Source organism: Lutjanus erythropterus, chromosome 5, assembly GCF_056507025.1.
Source record: "Lutjanus erythropterus isolate fLutEry1 chromosome 5, fLutEry1.hap2, whole genome shotgun sequence".
NCBI classification, from domain to species: domain Eukaryota; kingdom Metazoa; phylum Chordata; class Actinopteri; order Lutjaniformes; family Lutjanidae; genus Lutjanus; species Lutjanus erythropterus.
Window position 1 is genome coordinate 15,437,901 of NC_139321.1, and position 18,555 is coordinate 15,456,455.

Below are 18,555 nucleotides of genomic sequence, written 5' to 3' on the forward strand. Positions count from 1 at the left end.
AGGATGGCAACTGCTGAAATTGTCCAGTCAAAGAGTAACGACAGCTCATTTTCTCAGTTGTTGTCTCTGAGATCAACAACTGTAAAGTAGTTGGTAAAGTTGAATGGTTATGTCTCATCTTTTGTGTGTGACAAGAGTTCTAACTGCCCTGTTACTTGGCACAGTAAGCAGACTTTAAAAAAGTATGTCACTGCAGTGTTGCAACAGTGACAACTCCTCTCAATCACACAATATGTTTTTTCAAGCCTCGTTGGCGCAGTAGGCAGCGCGTCAGTCTCATAATCTGAAGGTCGTGAGTTCAAGCCTCACACGGGGCAGCTGCTTTTAAAGTCAAAATACATGCAATGCAATAGAATTACAGAACAGTGAGCAACAATCTGTGAAAACACACAACTACTGCAAAAAAATCTGACAGTCACTGTGTTGGTCTAAAGTGTCTTCAGTGTATTCTGATTGTCCTTTGTTTACTAAGTATGACAGGAGAGGTATAACAAGCAAGAAAGCCCATATTTTGAGGAGGAGGGATGGATGGATGGATGGATGGATGGATGGCTCACAGATAGGGCCCTTACCTGGGAAACTGGAAATCAAATCCTGTGTGGAACAGAAAGTAAATGAAGAGATCTTTAAAGTTTTAAGCAACTTAAAATATTGTTATGGATGTCACTTCCTTTTCACCCAAACCACAATTTTTTCCTAAACCCAACCAAGTATTTGATTGCCTAAACCTAATTGAGTAGTTTCTGTGCCAAAACCAAACCAAACTGCAACTGTTTTACATCGTAAACGATGTGTAATATTATGCGAGTTCTGTTGTTGGGCAAGTGATGGCACTTCTGTCATGTGACATACGTAACATAGTTATTTTAATCCAAACTGCATTCTTTGCCTAATCCTACCAAGAAGTTGTATTGCCTAAGTCTAATCAAACTGACTGCTCACAACATAAACCACATCTGTAATCTCACGCAATTTATATAACATAGTTATGCCTGTAGCGGCTGGTACGCCCCACTGGTAATATGTTGTTTTGCCCTCACTACCTCAGTGGCATAGTAAGCAGACATTTAAAAAGAATTGAGTCACTCCACAGTGAAGAATTCTCCCAATCACAGATTGTAATTTTGTTCAAGACTTGGTGGAGTGGGCAGTGTGTCAGTCTCATAATCTGAAGGTCGTGATTTCCAGCCTCACACAGGCAGGTCTTTAAAGTCACATTATGTAACATCACTTACATATATTACGTAACATCACTTGCACGTGTTACCTAAGTTCAAAAGTAGTCAACGGTGACTCTTGGTTTCAAACAAGACATGAATCCTGGTCTCCTGGGTTAAAGTCTTGTGTTTGCTTGTTCCGCCATCCATCCCCTATCTCCTTCATACATAGTCCTTCTCACTCTGTCACCTGACTTTGATGGCTCATCAAAACCCAAGATGCAAGAGGAATACCTACAGTCTTACCGTTTGATATACAGTGCCAGTGATCAAGCTGCTGTATTTGACGCACTGAGAGTGAGAGCCGCCTGACCATGCTCAACACTGAAGCACTGTAGCATGGTACAGTGATACTGACTTGGTACAAGAAATATGCCATGGTCATTCTTATGTCCATTTATGTTTCTGAACTGGCAAGTAAAATAATTTCTTCCACTTTTTTATACTGCCAGTGAAGATAAGTTACATGACAATGAATGAAAAGATGGGCACAAGCAAAATAGGATATTCCAAAGCTCTAACAAAAAAGAAAACATTCTTTCTCCAACAGACCCTCTGTTCCATATGAAGACAGTTTGATATTTTGAAGCAGAGGCAGAGGGTTATTGCTCTGCTATCAAACCATTCTTTTATGTCACTGGATATGTGCTTTAAATAGAGTATACAGAAGGGCTAAGTAATTTTCAGTACTGCAAGTACAAGCAACAGACTACACAGAATTGTCACAATCCATTTTAAGCTCATGGCTGTATCAAGAAAGATGGATACAGTTAGGTGGATGTGTAAAATTGCCCCACCTCCCATTGGGATAAATGGGTTCCATTTTTAATCACAGTAAAGTTCATGTAATAAATCCATGCTAGTGCCAACCAACCCGGTATCCACTGTGACAGTGTCACATTTTGCCTCATCTGGGGATGTAAAGTACACATGTTCTCATTATGCAGTCAGCTTAACAATGATACATTTGCAACGCTGGGTTGGACCTTCCAAATGAAGCTTTCTAAAAAGCGTGTCACAATTTGGTTAGGTTTAAACACTAAAATTACTTGGCTAGGTTTAGGCAAACATGAACATTTGGGTAAAAATAACTGTAAAAAAAATGTAAGATGTTACAACTATGTAAAAGACATAACATGACAAAAATGAAGTAACAAGACATACATAATGCAATACAAAAAGGATGCAAGACATGTAAGATTTAACATGACGAGAATGATGTAAAAGATGTGACAAGATAAAAATAATGTAGAAGACGAGCTGTAATAAGACAAAATGATATAAGAGATGTAACAAGACGAACAGACAGAAAGAGAGGCTAAGTTAGCTTTGCACAATAACCGACAGTAGAAATGTTCCTCACGGGACAACTGTTTACCTTTATACTTTAGGTACCTTACAGAACCTGTGCTTTTTTTTGACTCTTTAGTAAAAAAAAAACTTTTGTAGCTGTAGAAGTACACAAGTATCTGTACATCTGCTTGAGTAAAAAAATGTGTGTACTTTTGCCACCTCTGCTCAAAAGCAAATTGTCTGATCTGAGAGCTGGAATGTATCTGTGATCATCTGTCAGTCCTTCACTGGTGTTTTGACACCTGGCTTTAATATGTTTTTGCTCAATCTGAATACAGTCAGATCATCTAGGATCCGTCAAGAGGACAGTGGACTAACAGAGAGAAAGGGAGGACGGGAGAATCAAGCCTGATAGGGGATAAACGCCTACCCTGTCAGAGTGCTAAGATGAGATGATTATTGACAGAGATGGAGAGAGGTCAGAGAGGAAGGAGGGCTGATGGGAGGATTAAATGTCATAACAAGGGCAGCAGAGGGGAGTAAAGGTTGGAGAGAGAAAGAAATAGGACCAATAAGGATGGCTGGAGAAATAAAGAGAGACAGGGACTGGAGGATATGAGAGAAAGAGAGACAAGGAGAAAGCAAAGTAAATGATAATTAAGGACAAGCTTGGCAGCGATATTTCTTTTATAACCAGGCTTGCAATCTTACAGCAAGACAATTTTTTATCTTGCTAAAACAGCAGATATTCCATTGGTTTTTTTAAAAAAAAAAACAATATATTACTGAGAATTCAATTAACTTAAATTAGATTAACTCGAAGCAAACAGGGATTTCTAGAAACAGAACATTGGAGATGCACCTAGAATGGTTTTGGACCATTTCATCAATTGTTTAGGAGACAGTCCCTGGCTGTTACCACAGAAAAGCTCCTTGAAGCAGCTGCCCATCTTGATAAAGAGCAACACAGATGTAAACTTGCCCAACCAACCAGTTTTTAACCATGTGTGTTCTGAGTTTGTCATACCACAGAAACATGTGTTATTAGCCACCAAGTCAATTTGAATGATTTAAAAAATATTGGAAAAAAAAAGGTCTCTAAATCAACAAAAAAATGAGCAGTTTTCTTTGCTCTGTAATAATGTCAAACACCACTACGACCTGAAACATGGATGCTCTGTCTAGCAGCTTTACTGGACATGTTTGAGCCACCAGAGTCAGAGGACAGAAACAGGATGGTATTTTTTTTTTCTTCTGTGTCAGGTTGTTAGAACTGCATTGAGCTGAAGTGAACTGCTGGGCTGATTTGAACAGAGAGAGTCTCTAAAGGTACGTTTGTAACTTGCTGTTGGGAATGGTGGAGGCAGGGGCTGTCATTCATTCAGTCATTTCTAACGTGTAGTGTGTTTCTATGAGAAACTTCTATTTTTCTTTTGCACAGACATAAAGACGATTTTTCTTGTAAATGGGAAAATGCTGTTTGGAAACACATCTGAAAAAGTACAACTCTAACCACCACAAGAGATACTGCAGGGAAAAACTGGAGGCATGAGTAAGAGGAGATGTCATATTCAGGTCCTCCTTTTTAGATCCATGGTACCTACTCAATGTAATTAGGATTCTGAACTGATCATCATAGCAACAGTACCGCCATGCCATCATCTTTAGCACAACCCAAACACAAAGGAACAATAGAGGATGTCATTTCATCGGCAAACCAAACGGAGGAAGATCTGCACTTCATCAGGTCACCATGGTGTGGGTTTGTGAGTTGTCAATTTTCAAAATTTGGGTTGAGTGAATAAACAACAGCGGTAGCAATTTGCGCTTGCGCTAGACAGACATACTGCACGTATGTCTGTCTAGCACAGGTTACTATTATCAGTGGTCTGCAGTGTTTTCCAGTTACCATTTAATATCAGCTCATTTTGCTTGGAAACTCAGCTGAGGTGATATCAGGTACCAGGTGCTATCCACAACTTTTCTCAATGGAAAACCCAAAAGGAGCAAGTGGAGTTGAGCCAAACCACGCCATAGGCTATCAGGCAGTGGAAAGAACAGTATTTGTTTCAATTGTTGAAGTTTGTTTTCGACTGTGGAATGGGCCCATTGTGGTTGTTAGGAGAAGAAAGATCCATTACAAGTGTGGCTCTCTTAACTGGCAAATGCCAGTGGGTGTTTTCTACTCTCCAGCCTCACAGGGCAGTAATGAGTCCTTAATGGCTTAGTGCAGCATGAGGCCAAGATAAAGGTGCACCACAAAGCTCACTCGCACAAATGATACAAAGAGCCCCATTTAAGCGACATAGTGCAACTTCACTTTTGCTAGTTAGATGGTGCAAAGTAAGGCGCAAAGCACAAAGAGGTTGTATTTAGACTCTTAATTAATCATAGGTGTGTTGCGATTTAAATGCGGCATCGGAAATTTGGAGAAGCAAATGGCTTTCTGTTGAGGAAACAGATTTGTTCATGCACAAACGCAAAGGATGCTGGGATGACTCACTTGCAAAGACATGCAGCGTAGGATGAAGGATGACGACTAACTGGTTGGTTTGACGTCTGGCTAACTTTCCTGTCTCTGTTAAAGAGCAGTGCACGGCCACTAAGCCACTAAGATTATTTAAAGGAGCCATGTGGTACTGTCACCTGTGTAGTGGATGTGACAGTCCTAAACTGGGATAGAGCTGCCCGTAACACTTAAGTGGTAATTTTACCATGCATTATTATCTCAAAATGTGCCCACTGTGTTTCTGCAGTCCCTGTTTATTCTATGACTGTACAGACATTAACCTAAGCTGGCAAGCAATGTAAAACTTCAACTGTGTGTTTTGTGTGTGTGTGTGTGTGTGTGTGTGTGTGTGTGTGTGTGTGTGTGTATGGAGTGTTTGTGACCGTCAAGTTAATCCTGTTATTTTCTGTCAGACTTCTCTCCTCTTTTTTTCTCATATTTGTCTGGATACAGCCTCAGGATGAGAGACGTTTTTCACCAAAGTTGAATCATTTCTTTTGAATCGTAAGCAGTTGAGCCACATCTAAAACTTGCTTCATGATAAAGCTCCAGTGACCAAGTAATACAGACTGAGAGGGAATGACAGGTAACTGGTTGGTTGGATGGTTTTGGTGATTGTCATCTAACAAAGAAGTATAGTCCTTGTGGAAGTCACTTTAGTCAGCGATAAGTGTGTATTCATAGATGAGTGTGAGGTATGCTGTCAGAGATTTAGTGTAAAACAAAGATGAGCAGGAGAGATGCTGGACATGTTGGACTTTACAGCATCAGTTCTATGTTTTTCAGTTTTATACAAACAGAGGGGCACTCTATGTTTTAATGGCTATCGACACCAAGGACTAAAACTATGTAGTTCTAAAATTGTTCTAACTCAAGTAGATGGGGCTGTGGACTCCACTCATCTACTGGAGTATAGTTATAGTCCTTGGTGGGGATGACCCTTAACAATATGTGCCATGTGTCTGTAATATACTGCTGGGATCTGTCTTTAAAACAGCTTCCCCATATGAGGCTCAATCTCACAACCTTAAGATTTTGAGACTGACGCGCTGCCAACTGTGCCAACAAAGCTTGAAAAGTTGCTATAGTCGCTGAAAGGGTCTGTCACTACCCAGGTAGAAATTAGAGGGTGTTTGTTGTCTTTCACCTGCATTTACCTTGTGACCAATAATTGAACATTTCCACCAAAGGACATTTATTTTTTTACAGTTCCTAGACTGTTTGAGTTTTGTCTTTGTGAACGCAAAGAAGACCAGGTTAAAAAATGAAACAATGTTTCATCCCTGCATTGGTTTGATTCAGGAACCGGACCTTTAGGTGTGACCCTGTCCTCAGTCTCTGTGCTCAGTAATAACAATGAATCTGCACACCAAAGTATTTGCACAAAGGCTGATAAACCTTAGATGCTTTGTGGCATGACCCAGCACTAAGCCCATGACAAAAGAGGTGGAGCGCCGGTTGAAGAAAACACACACAAAAAAAAACATTGCATGTGGTAGCCAGTTTAGCATCTGTACCACTGTGTTGCAATCTGACTTTAAAACACCTGCCCCGTGTGAGGCTTGAACTCACGACCTTCAGATTATGAGACTGACGCGCTGCCTACTGCGCCAACGAGGCTTAAAAAGTTGCACATGGTGACTGAAAGTATTTGTCACTGCTGCAACTGTGGAGTGACTGGGTTATTTTTGGTGCCCCAGGCAAAAGTAGGATTTGAAATCTCTGCTTCCTGTACCAACAAGACAGTCAGGCCTCTTGTCACATATTAAAAGGTGAGCAATAACCATGCAACTTGATAGATCATTTATAGATAGATAGATAGATAGATAGATAGATAGATAGATAGATAGATAGATAGATAGATAGATAGATAGATAGATAGATAGATAGTCCTTTATTGAGCCCAAACTTGGAAATTATTAAATTCTTATTCATGGCCTCAGAAACAACAGTTGAGAAAATGTCCTCAGTAGAATGTCCAAGTATTTGCTTGTTAATTATTAAATTTTAGTTCTGGTCAGATTCCTCTTCACACTGACTTTTTTACAAACAAACCCAGATGAGTAACATGAAGTTATATGGAGTGACAGGTAACTGGTTGACTGGGCAGTTTTGGTGATTGTCATCCTGCATCATCAAAATCCATGTGAAGAAATCAAATTCTGGTAAGTTACATAAGTTTATGCAAAACTTTAATGCTTTTGATGTGTATGTTTATGTTCATTGGAGTCACACATAGAGCTCACATAGAAATAACTTATATAGATTATTAATAAGCATTATTAGTATTATTAGACTGCAAATCAACCACATTTTATGAATAATGACTATGAGGTAAAGACAGGATGCAATGGGGGCATCTTATTACTGTAAGACCAGATTTCATGAATTGACAAAGTACAAATCTACTGGGACTCAGTGTTTAACAACATGTATCATGTATCTCCCTGATGTCAACTGACAAAACAACTTGAACTCAAAATCTTCAGATTATACAACTGATGCGTTATCCACTGCAACAACGAGGCTTAAAGTTTTGGGTATGGAGGAGTTGTCACCGTATCACTTGTGGTGAAGTTAAAGCTCTTGTGACATACTAAAAGGTGAGCAGTAACCATTCAACTTGTCAGTTCATTCTTTACCTCAGAGACAACAATTAACAAAATAATCTTAAGACAAAGTCCACGAGTTAACTTAAGAGTTGACAGTTGATAAAAGAGGCTAAGTACAGTTTAAAGGAAAAATGAGACTAAGAATGCAACTACAATAAAGTGCAGGTGGTTGTCAGATTGGTCAGTGGTGAATGTGTGTGCATGGATGAGTGTGAGGTATGCTGTCAGAAACATGGAGTGAGAGCAGCTGTAGGACTGTCACAACAACCAGTAATGAAACAACTGAATGAACTGCATTTATAATGTTTCCATATCAGTTCAGCCATCCAAGGACTAATTTTCTATTCTTACACCTCATAACTGAGGTGTATCATCACACTAAGTGCTTTGTGGCTCCACTATATTGTTGCCAGGGGATACATTTTACAGGCAAAGTGTCCCAGGTGACCCTTTCTGTTAGACTTAGATTTTTTGGCCACATTATGTGATCTGAGTTTAAAACTCCTGCCCCGTGTGAGGCTTGAACTCACGACCTTCAGATTATGAGACTGACGCGCTGCCTACTGCGCCAACGAGGCTCAAAATGTGCACTCCTGAGATTGCGAACACTCACTACAGCTGCAACGGTGGAATGACTTGATTGTTTTACTTATTGTGCCAAAAAGGCAGTTACGGGTCATGTCACACTTTAAAACGTCAGAACAATGTTTGACAAAAGAGGGTGCACAGTTTGAAGGGGCTGCAAGACTAAGAATAAAACTACAACAAAGAATTACCCAGAAGAGCCACAAAGAATACTTGGATGTAACCCCTTTGTAATGACCAACATTTTGATTAGTATCTCTAATTAAAGTGGATACAACTACATTTATTTAGCATTTTTCTTCCATGTAACTAGTTAGATGGAAGTAGTTACTCTCTAGTAATGTGACAATTAGAAATTTGTGTGAAATTTAATAATTAGCATATGTATTCTTGCATTATGGCTCAAAACAAAATCTTAACAGATCATCCGTGGGTCCAAAAAGATGCCTGTGCCAAATTTGAAGAAATTCCCTCAAAGGGTTCCTGAGATATTGCATTCACAACAGTGGGATGGAAGTGAGGTCATGGTGACCTTTGACCACCAAAATCTAGTCAGTTCATTCTTGAGTCCAAGTGGTCACTGGTGCCAAGTATGAAGACATGCCCTCAAGGTGTTCCTGAGATATTGTGTTCATAAGAATTGGATGACCCTAAAACCTCCTGCCTCAAACCATGGCTGTTGCCAGCGTGGAGCCATAAAAAAAAAGATTTTGAAAAGTTTTTCAAACATTGTGAATGACAGTTCCTTCAGCCTACTTTTGTTTGTGCACAGTCATGAATGTATGCTCCATGATACCATGATAAGGTAGCCATTCTCGGAGGTGCTCAGAGTACAGCCACTGCTCCTTGCAATCAAAAGGAACCAGTTTTCAGGTGGTTTGTGTATGTGACATTTCCAGGGCACCTTCTTTTGGAGGTTCTCCAGGCATGGAAAACTATTAGGAGACCCAGAACATGCTGACTAGCTTGGAAAGACTTTTGTGGCCAATCCATCCAGTTGATGTTGAGATATTTCACAAGATGATTGAAAACATTTATGTACTGATGCAGCTAGAGGGAAAGTCAAGGGGGTCACCAAAGTCATTCATCCTCTGGCCACCATGGATATGTTCAACTAGTAGATGGATTGCCATGAAATTAACTATTTAATACCTATTAAATATATTAGATATTTTAGATGATCTTACTTCTGAACCAAAGTGGTGAACTGATCAATAGACCATAGTGTTCCACTGCTAGCACAGGTAGCAATACAGAATGCCAGGGAAGAAAACAGTCAGTAGTAGAGGTAGAAATAAAAAGGACAGATTCTGAAAGCATAGATGCTTTCAGAATAGATGCTTCAAGAATCTGCAGAAGAAAAGATAAATAAAGCTTGGGAGTGAAAAGGCACCAAATACATGTATGAAATGAGATGTTGAGTGTCAGACAGAGCAAGGAAGAGTGCAGTATGAGCTCTCAGCTTAAAATGACTGAAGGGAGATGCAACAGGGAACATGCCTAATCAAGATTTGCTGCGTTTATCTAAATCACTGTGATTGTTGCTCTGCTGCCAGGCACAATCACAGCTGGTGCATTCTACACACACAGGGAGCGGTAAATCCAGGGGAAAAACATGGCAGTAGCATCTGTGTGTCCCCTACAGGTGTCTGAAGAGACATATTGAAGCCTGGAGTGTTGGTAAACTGTTCGCTGCCATCTTGGCAGTTACTGCAGCCACAAAAGCTACATTTGGGCAAAGGCAAAGAAGCCTTGATGGAGCAAGCAACAACTAATCTGACTGATTGTTACAGGCTGAGTTGCATGTCAATTTGGCAAATTAGCCACTAAACACATCACAATTCAGGCCCAGTTCCAGAACAAAATGTGTGGGGCCACAATTAGCGGTGGTGCACCAGTATCCATAGTGGGGGCCAACAACAGCAATGAAAAGCAGTGTTACAGGTCCGAGGTTGGTCCCTGATGAACAAATTATGCTGGAACAAAACTGGAAAAAAGTTGTAAACAGTCTTAAACAGTTGTGAATACAGCGTCATTTATCTTCAGCAGCAGTTTGCTGTATAAGTCAGAATGCCACCAATGAAGAAGTGTCATTATGCATGGCTACTCACTGTATTTACCTTCATTAAATCAAATGAAAAGAACACCAGGGTACCACAGTATAACTATACAGAGCCCTACACAAATCAGACTGGTCAGTTAAAACCGGTAATTTTTCTTTTTTTTTTTTCTTCTTCCTTTTTTTTATGAAGTAGATGTCTGTTTATTAGGCCTCATCATAACTTCTCCAACTCTTTTTAGCAAAGGTGGCTCATTTATGTGAAACACATCGCCGTTGTGTAACATTAATTATTAAAATATATGAGCATGCATGAGGTAAGATACATTAGAAATATTACTAAAATAACATCTGTCTGATGTAATTATCACTTTATCACCAGATGAAAGCAAAGACGGGTCTGTCTGCTGGGCATTTCTGTCTGATGCATGTCTGACAGTCACACTGTGCTGGTTACAGATCAAAAGTCATTTCAATTTCTTTTTTTATTTCTATTGTTATTATAATTATCTGTACCTCCATCTGTCTGTGGGTGCAGATTTTTGGTTCATGTCATGATGAGTTAGGGAGCTACAGAGGAGTGTGACCTTATTGGCTGTTGAAACATTTTAGATGGCTGCTTCATATGTGGACCTATTTCTGTTGGTTCAGTGATCACGACAGTATTGAACAAAAAAAGTGGTATATTTTCGCTAAAAGAGGAGTTAGCAACTGCCCTTTCAGCCTGTCTTCATGAGAAAGATGTGAACTCTGTCACACGATAAGTTGTAGGTTGATCAAATTGCGTCCAGAGGCATTTTTCATCTGTGCCCATTGATTCACATTTGCAAATTGGTCTGATGATGCCAGGTTAGAGACTGGTCATTTTTGAAAACATTTAAATGCTGATAGATATTTTGGAAGGCAACATTTAGTGACCATAGAGGAACTGCAACTGAAAGGTCCCCTGAAGTGTTATCATTACATAGACTGCATTCATACAGCAATTTTACCCAAAGCACTTTACAATTTGCCTGTCAGTCTAACACTGACACACAAAGTCACACATCAGTGGAAGCAGAGACACCATGCAGATCGCTGGCAATCAAGAGCAATTGGGGTCCAGTGTCTTACTCAAGGACACTTTAATGTGATGATGAATACCTCAATTTAACTTCACCTCCCTGATTACTTCATTAGAGTGATGTTATTCCTGCCAATATATTGTGGGTTGTTACAAGCAGGAAGAAAGGACTGTGAAAAAATTAGTGATCATTTTATTTGGTCAGACATTTTTATAAAGATGGGGTCACCACTGAAGAGGCACTGTTTCCCAGGAAATAAAGGTAAGATCACATTAAAGCTCAGTGTGCTTCAAACAAACTAGACCATGCAGTGAATTGTCTGACTGTGTCTAAAGGCCAGAGTGCAAATATTGTGTTTGCTTTGTGATGGTCCCTGGGCCTTTCCCAGGGCTTGGGTGTTGTGTTGTTGCCTTGCAGTGTTGTTGGTTCTTGGTTGGAGCTGGAGGCCATCAAGGAATTGGAGGCAGCTGGCCACTGTCTCCAGGTTACATAAGACCAGCCCCATTGAGTCCCTTGTCTGTCTCGCATACTGAGTTGGTGTGTGAACAAAGAACCGATTAAACACTGAAGGAGATGCTGCTGTTTTTGCTCTTCTTTGAGGTGAACAATCACATAGTTTATTTAAAACAAGGTATCCCTTTAAAAAAAAATGGGCACCGCACAGCAAGAGTTTCACTCAAGAGCCCACTTAACAGAAATTTGTGACCTTCAAATTTCATGATTTGGTGTTGCGCAACTCTCATGATGAGTCAGGCCACATGGCTGTTGAGAAACGATATGTTTGCATTGTGATTGCAACTGGCATTTCTTTTGGTTAAGAAAGATGTTGTAGCTTGTGTGATGGCCCACCCATGTGTCTTGTTTTGTTCACCCAGAGACTGGGTGGGTCGTCAGTGAGACTGGTTGCACCTGAGAGTTGGGAGGAGCCAGAGGGCATAAAAGGGCTGCTCTCCCTAGACTCTTTTTCTCTCTGGCTGGGCTGCTGCCACCATTCCTCATGGCTGTCTTACCATTTTAGTTTGGGTTTGAATCCTTATTTTCAGCACTCATACATACACTCATTTCCACCCACACAAGCACTACACTACTGATTACAGCCTCGTCTCTTTCTCCACATTATTTATTTGGGTTTTTCAATAAAATATCCAGATCATTGACCTTTTTGTGTGTGGACTCCCTCCTTTTGTTGCAACTTTGAGCCAAGCTGTAACACTTGCATCAAGACAAGCCACAGCTGTGAGGTAATGGATTTAACCAAATTAAACAATAAAAGTGACCCCTGTGTCTCCCGTTCTGTCTATTAACCAGCCATTTTTAGCACCTCATTATTGATTACTTATGTTCTTCCTAGAGATGCATTGATTTCAATTTTCTTGGCCAATTCCAATTTCTGATTTTGTGAGGGGTCTGACCTACCTGTTCCGATTTTGGCTGATTCCAATTTTCAGTCAGCATCCACAAACATTTTTGAAACTTTTCTTGCAAAAATTAAATTTGATGTTCATAATAAGACACTGACAATTAAATATTCATTAAATACTATTTAAATTTTCTCCAAAGTCCTCCAGGTTACAGCCAGACCTTATTATATTTTTATATTAAGATTATGAATTGGGTGAACGTGATCTCGCGAGATCATGGAATCTTGCAGGACGCGATTTCATGTGATCTCCTGTGGAAGCAGATGTAAACAAACCGGAGACTGACACAGTGCAACAGTTTGCTACAGTAAAACTTTGCTGTGACAAAAACAGAAGCATAAGTTAAACAAGTCTGGATGAGAAAATGTTTGAGGAGACACATCAAAACAGGTTGTTTATTCTTCAACTGGAGGTTAGATTTTAACTGTCCCTCTGTGAACAGCAGTCTGCTGCTGGCTAACATTAGCCTAGAGAGCTAGAGAGTTTATGGCTGTTCTGCGATATTGTCAGCTGCTCTGTCTCATTGTAGACTGTCTGTCTTCTCTTTATTCTGTTCTTGGAATCTGTCACTGACACCATCTTCAAGCAAGCATGTGTCTGAGTGTGTGTAGCTGTTATCAGCGCTGTGGTGATATCACGGTCAGTTTGTCTGCTGCGTGCATGACATGACCATCGTGCAGAACACTTGTGTGACAATGACCGGCACAGAATCGGATTTGTGACGCTCACTGGCCGGTCTCCAGTCATGGCCTGTCATGTGAAAACTGGCCTGATATCGAGCATTGCCGATTAATCAGTGCAAGTCTAGTTCTTCCTCATCCCTGGTGTAATATATTTGTTGATGGTTTTGTGTCAGAGCACAAATATACCCATCTGAATATGCATTATGCATCGTTACAGCAAAATCAGTTGAGCACAGTCTCAGTCAGTTCATCTCTGTCTTTGGTATACTACCAGAAATCATACAGAATAAGGCTCCATTTTTTTTTCGCATTTGTTTGCGCTAAGGTTGGGCCAGTGGATGATGCCATTGTGCATTGCCAATGGCTGACAGTCATCAACCACTGAGGCCTCTATCATCGTGACATCGTTATTTAAAAGTCTTCTGTTTGTCCCCTCAGTGTTGCCACAAGGCAGGAGTTTTCTTCCATTTTTGACTTGTGGGAGAAAAGAAGAAAGAAGGTGTTGCTGCTGGTCATTGTGCTAAAGTTAATTCTCTAAGTCCCGTTTATTATTTTCTTATTAGGCCTGTCCAGTTAGGCGAACAAGACGCTTGGTTATGTTGGTGACAGCTGTGTTTCTTTTCTGTGGGCCACTGTCTTACAGTCATGTCGCTATTGTTTTCTGAGGTTAGCTCCCTCAGTATAGGAAGTCATCATCCACTGGCAATATATCACGGTTGACATTGTCATATACCTATTATTATGCATATTTGTTAGACATTGCCCAGTGTAACCAGTCGTCTGTGTACCATGCAGAAAACCAAGGCACTGGAATGCTTCCACCAGAAATTAAAGTTGTTGTTGCACGCTTACTGTGTTCAAATGAGTGTTCACTGGGAGGATGGATTACCATGGTTATTGCTGGCAGTGAGAAAAGAAATGCAGAATAGTAGGGGATTTAGTCCAGATTCAGTGGGTTTTTGGTTGTACTGTGACCAGCCACCTCAAAATTCAATTAATTATGTCAGTGGTTTCAGGCAGCAACTTTACCCAGAGTTGGCAAAAGACAAATTGGCTTCTGAACAGGAAACAATTAAACAGCCGTAGAGCTGAGCGGTGTATTTTCAGTCCAGGTGACCAAGTTTTGGCTTCATTACCTATCATCATTTCACCATTACAAGCAACTTTCTGAGTCTGTATATGAAAGTACAACAGTTTTGAGAGCAACATTATCACCAATTATGTCAATCCATTAAAACCATATCATGCCTGTGTGTCTCAGCAGCAGAGTGCAGTGGTAGATGGTGCTCACAATGTGTGTGTTGGTAACACAGTCATCTGCCAGTTAAGTTTTGTGTAAAATCATAATTTGTCATTGTTAACAGGCCACCTTAAACAATCTGGAGCATCTAGATAATGTTGTGGGTCACTTGTTCAAACCATTACACTCCAGAGAAGCATAAATTTTGGGATTTTGAAGTTGATTATGTGCTGAAAAAGGGAAATCTCCAAGTCATCAGCTTCAAGCTTGGCTTTGTCATGATTGCTCATGCCAAATTCAAATAGTGCCCTTTGTTTTTGCTCTGATTTTAGGAAGGTCAACAATATCACAGAGCCCGACTCATACCCTTTACATTGGATGACTGCATCGATCAGGTTGGTGCTAACAAGTTCATCAACAAATTCGAAGTCTTGAAAGGCTATTGGCAGGTCCCTCACTCTCAAAGGGCGTACGAAATTGAAGCTTTCATTTCTCGAACTGGGCTGTATTTGTACACAGTCATGTCTTTTGAGTTGTGTAATGCACCTACAACATTCCACTGTTTGATGAATAAACTTTTTGTATATGAACTCATGTTGCTTTCTTTGTTATTCATTTATTTTATTCTATTTTGTTTTTCTTATTTGTCTTTTTTTTCTTGTTTTGCTCTATTGTCTTAGTCTTACGCTGTACATCTTGTTTGGGCCGCTTATGTACTTGTCTTCACGTGTTCTGTAATTGTTTAATTGCTCAATTAAAAAAAAGAAATACACTCCTAGGAACTGGAAAAGGAGGCTTGGGGTTTGGGTTAAAGAGCAGTGGACCCTGACATGATCAACAATGCAGAAGGTATCTTCTGGACATGCAGTCACATCAGCTGGATGCACCACCACGGACACCCCAGGTGGAGAGGGGTTGAGTAACAAGTGTAATTTTGTTTTACAACCCTGTGTTATGTAATGATAACACATCATTGACTCCTTGATGACTGTGTATTGAGCCACTGCTTCTCAAAGAGGCCAGGCGAGGTACTAGGGACAAATGGAGGAGAACATACAGTTCTGAAAATCCTTTTGGTGCCCTACAACTAAGTAGTTACCGAGAGGGAGGAATAAGAGAGGTGCCAGGTGAAGGTGCGAATGAAGAAAAGGTGAGGAAGAGTGATGAAGATAAATAGAAATCACAGGAGGGAGTGGTAGGAAACAGGTAGATGATAACAGTAGACGATACCAGTAAATGCATGAATGACAGGTGGAAATACAACACAGAGATGGAGGAGGGAAGGACTGAGATGAATGGGTGGTATGGATGAGGCAGCATACAGTATACAACAACAACAACAACAGTCTAAGATGACTGACACCTAATCAATGCCACTGCAAAGCCTTCATTGTCATGGCAGGGAAACAGTACCCAATATGAATTAGTTGGGACAGTAAACACACACATACAAGACATGCAACAATAAAATGGAATGGAATGCAGAGATTAATTATGGAACAGATGTGTGTTATGGTGGTTTCCCAGATGTTGAACTTTTTATGTGAAGATGTCGACTGTATTATCAGCACCATCTTTTTGTTGCTGTTTACATTCAACCTGATGAAATGCACTACAGAATTATTTCCTGGGTGTACATGTAAATGAACATGCATATTGTTTTATTTTAATTTTGCCTTATATTTTATCCAATTCCATTCTGAATTTAATTCATTGTCTGCATATATGTTGTATTGTGTGTTTAACATGGAGGAAAAATAAGTGTCATTTTGTTGTAAGACTGTGTTGTGTAGTGATAGAAAATGACCTGGATTTCTTGATTCCTTGAATCATTCAAATTAGACGCAGGTACCCCTTGTATAACAGGGTTGGATCCCCTTGGTCATCTAGTTCCATGGCACCACCATCCTCACTCTAGCTTTAAAACCAAGCCCACTACAGTGTCTGAAAGGCAGATGTATGTAACACTCACGCATACACACAACCAACTGCATGATCCCCTCAGGCTTATGCTTGGCGGAGATAATAAATAACTAAGCTGCAGTTGAGTAGTCTGGAAGGCGTGACACTGCTATTAGAAGTCTACTCTATCACGCTTGATCATACAAAACTGTGCAGACTTATTTTTGAGTCGACTGTGCTGTGGCTGAGTGCAGACCTCTCTGTGGTTGGATTCCCCTTATAGAGAATTTACTGTCAGCCAGACAATTAAATGCAGGATTTATACACTTGTCAGGGTATTACAGCCGCTAGCAGAAGACAAACACTATGACTTAAGCCTGCTCCTCTGGGGCCTGCTGCATACCAACAACATAAATACACTCTTTTTTTCCCTTCTAACACCAACCCTCTCCCTGCTCTGTCACTTGTTTTCTCCATATGTCATCCTTGACTTCCCTTCTTCCGTCTTCTGAGAGATTGTTTTTCCTTTCAGATCCCTGTCGTGTATCTTCAGTCTAACATTCACTCTCTTTCTAGTTAACTCTGCCCAGTTTTCCCCTTCACCTGTGCACTGTTGGACTATTTCTCCAATATTTTGTCCCTTTTCATCCAATCTCTTACGCCTTCGCTCTCACCTCTCTTCCCAAAAGGGTAATCACTCTTCCACCGGTTCATACCACAGCTTTGATTTGCAGTTTCATATTCGAGCCGTAATTCATTGCTGTGCTGTTGGCAGAGGAGCTTGTCTCCATGTTCTGTCTGCTAAGGGATTTATTTTGCTTCAAGACCACAGTGAAGTTTGTAGGTGCATGTCTATGTCTACCTGTCTTTATTTGTATGTGTAAATTTATATACCAGGAGCAGAATTGGTAAAAGTACACAGATACTTATACTCAAGTAGAAGTACAGGTAGTTGTGTAAAGACTGCGGTGAAAGTAGAAATACTGATTCAACTTTCCTACTGAAGTTGAAGTGAAAAAGTACAGGCTCTGAAGTGTACTCAGACTATTAAAGTAAGAAGTTGCCCTTTGACCTTCTAAGTCTATCCTCTGGCTATTTCTAAGTCTGTTACTAAATTTTTGTCATTTAATCATTTTCGTCTTATTATTTATTTTGTTTTTTATCTTGTTACATTGTTTTTGTTTGTTACATCTTTTACATTGTTATCATATTGTCATGCCATTTTCATATTTATGCATTTTTATGCGTTGTGTTGTTTCTTCATTTCCATCTTGTTATGTAACTTTCATCTTATGTTGTTTTCATCTTGGTACGTCATTGTCATATTGTTGTGTCATTTATGATGTTTTTGTCTTATTTTGTTTTCATGTTACACCATTTTAGTCTTGTTAGCTCCTTTTTGTCTAGTTTCGTCTTTTACATTGTTCTTGTCTTGTTACGTTGTTTTTGGGTTGTTGTTTTCTGTGACATTTGTCTGGTTACATCTTTTATGTTGTTTTAGTGTAATTTTTATGTCATTTTTGTCTTGTTCTTGTGTCTGTCATGCATGATATGCACAAATGTCAATGAATCACCTTTTTTATGTGTTATTATTCCATCCATTTAGGTTGAAATCAGTCTTGGTGTTGGGAAGGCTGCACATAATGATGCAAAATAAAAATAATTGATAATTCCCCTCAAATACATTACAACTAAAGTGACTAGCCTATTTTGAAAACGTAAGGAGAAGAAAATACAGATATTCATGATTAAATGTAGAGAGTAAAAGTAAAAAGTTGTCAGAAAAATAAATTCTCAAGTAAAATACAGATGCCTGAAAAATCTAATCTACACAGTTCAGTAACAAGGTATTTGTGCTTCATGACTTCACACCTTTGACCATGAGGCAGTAATCAATAACCAAGGCGATTGCTGCCCCTTAATAAGCAAACAACCTCAACAATATAAAGAAAAATCAATTTTTAGAAGAG

The 18,555-nt window shown here is 39.8% G+C and overlaps 3 non-coding genes across 3 annotated transcripts; 1 reads left to right on the forward strand and 2 right to left on the reverse strand.

Moving 5' to 3' along the window:
- The first annotated feature begins 244 nt into the window (after window positions 1-244).
- On the forward strand, window positions 245-317 carry trnam-cau (transfer RNA methionine (anticodon CAU)). Its single transcript has one exon. It is a non-coding gene; the product is annotated as a tRNA-Met (tRNA).
- A 6,249-nt stretch (window positions 318-6,566) lies between these two features.
- trnam-cau (transfer RNA methionine (anticodon CAU)) lies at window positions 6,567-6,639 on the reverse strand. Its single transcript has one exon. It is a non-coding gene; the product is annotated as a tRNA-Met (tRNA).
- A 1,497-nt stretch (window positions 6,640-8,136) lies between these two features.
- trnam-cau (transfer RNA methionine (anticodon CAU)) lies at window positions 8,137-8,209 on the reverse strand. Its single transcript has one exon. It is a non-coding gene; the product is annotated as a tRNA-Met (tRNA).
- Between the last annotated feature and the right edge of the window lie 10,346 nt (window positions 8,210-18,555).